Source organism: Sinocyclocheilus anshuiensis, unplaced genomic scaffold (assembly GCF_001515605.1).
Source record: "Sinocyclocheilus anshuiensis isolate Anshui unplaced genomic scaffold, SAMN03320099.WGS_v1.1 scaffold7872, whole genome shotgun sequence".
Taxonomy (NCBI): Eukaryota; Metazoa; Chordata; class Actinopteri; order Cypriniformes; family Cyprinidae; genus Sinocyclocheilus; species Sinocyclocheilus anshuiensis.
In genome coordinates, this window is record NW_015544868.1 from 15,748 (window position 1) to 18,102 (window position 2,355).

Genomic DNA, 2,355 nt, shown 5'->3' on the forward strand with positions numbered 1-2,355 from the left:
CTATTGACATGAAATAAAGAGTCTTTTCAGCAGCTCTGTTAATATTGATGAGCCTCAGACGATCAACACTCATTCAACAAGACATTCAGGATCATCAGCAGATCATCTCACTTTATTCTCAGTGTTTGCTGATAGAAACACATTATTTGAGTCAGGATATATGATAAAAGCCTATTTCTCACAATATGTATAAAACATAAATAATACAAAAAACTAACACTACAGTAAATAACTGCCCTAAAGCACCAAAATATGCAGGTCTAATCTAAATAGTTCGATTTTCTAATAACTATTCATTGCAATTAAGTAATTAACTCATTCAAGTGTTGTACAGAAACAAACAATGACCATAAAACATCTTCAAATAAAGAGCACCACAAAGCAATATTTAATGATTTCAGTGTCACATTTGATTCATATTTCGCTATATTAACATTTATGTATGGATGTCTCACGCGGCTCATTATAGGCTCAATGTAACGTTAGCAGTCTCTGTTTCAGTATATTTTAACAAACTAACGGATTTAATCTGCCAAAGATGCCAAACGTGTAGAAATAAAATGGCAGCAGCAACACTTGAGATCATTCCCCTCACAGATCAATGTTTTAACTTGACATTCATAATACAAAAAACTAACGCTAAAGTAAATAACTGCCCTAAAGCACCATAATATGCATGTCTAATCTAAATAGTTTGATTTTCTAATAACTATTCATTGCAATGAAGTAATTAACTCATTAAAGTGTTGTACAGAAACAAACAATGACCATAAAACATCTTCAAATAAGAGCAGCACAAAGCAGTATTTAATGATTTCAGTGTCACATTTGATTCATATTTCGCTATATTCACATTTATGTATGGATGTCTCACGCGGCTCATTATAGGCTCAATGTAACGTTAGCAGTCTCTGTTTCAGTATATTTTAACAAACTAACGGATTTAATCTGCCAAAGATGCCAAAAGTGTAGAAATAAAACAGCAGCAGCAACACTTGAGATCATTCCCCTCACAGATCAATGTTTAACTTGACATTCAGCAACAGTTCTCACTACAAACATAGAAACAATCATTCACACGAAAACACAAAATCACTCAGGTCTCAATTTAACGTTTTCCTCACATGTTGTTCTAAGTGTTTAAGTCAGCAAACACACAAACAGTGCTGTACTCGATGATAACAAGTCAGAAACGACCACGTATGTTGCATAAACAAACTGTGTTGTGTATTTAACAATTATATAAGTGAAATACTGTGATCTGCTCTCCTCTCCTCAAAAGACTCGACGCTGACTGAGTGACCGCGCGCTAGTGATGACGTCATCGCCGCGAGGCGGGAATCATCAAAAAACCGCCAAACTATATTTAAAACGTCAAAACATCTATAAAACAACACAATAAACAAAAACAAGGGTTACTGACATAGACTAACATTTGAATTCATTTAGATATGATTTAACACTATTTGCTTAAAGTTATCTTGGGTTGGATGAGAAATAAACACAAAAGCTGAAGATTTTTTGTGGTGTACCTTTCATCGTTGTTTTCACAAATATACATTAAACTGACGTGACAGACAGTGATTAACCTCGTTCGTTTTTTCTCCATACATAAAGATACATTTGCATAGATGGGCGAACATAATTGCCTGATTTTGTAAATGTGGCCAATTACATTTGCATTAAGCACCCAGTTTGTACTTGTCTATAATATAAATTAATAGGTTAATTTACAAAATGAGCCTACAATAGCAGAAATAAGACTAATGAAAGTAAAGGTCAGTGTTTAATAAAATTGTCAATGAAATGAAAATGTTAAATGAAATTAGAAAAAAAACAAATATTTAAGAGATTATTCTTCAATTTAGTTTTATACATACATTATTATTTCCATATATTTTATTCTAATGTCACAAATAATATTCTCAAGGTTTACTGGGTTTTATATGATTCTTTGATTCTTTTGTAGTGTGGGTTTGGTGAAGTGAACTAAAAACAAACAAAAAATTGATGAAAAAGTATAAACAAGGCTTCACATTTCTTTTTAGAAGCAAATAGGCTCTTATTAAAAAAAATGAGAAGCATCTTCTGTTCAATGAAAGAAATTAACCTTACCATTATGAGGCCATGTTTGACTCCTTAAAGTCATTTGCAGGGCTTTTTTTTAACCCTTGTAAAGGGATTTTTCTAAACTTATTAAATGTCATCTTTTATGTCAAATTCATAAGTTTATATTTAAAAAAAAATTAAATGTTACATTAAACAATAAATTCAATTATAGAATAATAAGATGCAATCAAGAAGAATAAGTTGCCAATCAAAAAAATCAGTTGCAAAACTGCAACGCGACAACTG

General features: G+C 31.5%; 1 long non-coding RNA gene across 1 annotated transcript in view; it reads right to left on the minus strand.

Moving 5' to 3' along the window:
• LOC107698246 (uncharacterized) overlaps window positions 1–1,186 on the minus strand; it is a 6,385-nt gene extending 5,199 nt beyond the window's left edge. Inside the window, exon 1 of the long non-coding RNA XR_001635327.1 lies at window positions 1,114–1,186. This is a non-coding gene — a long non-coding RNA (uncharacterized LOC107698246). The remainder of the gene's footprint in view (window positions 1–1,113) is intronic.
• Between the last annotated feature and the right edge of the window lie 1,169 nt (window positions 1,187–2,355).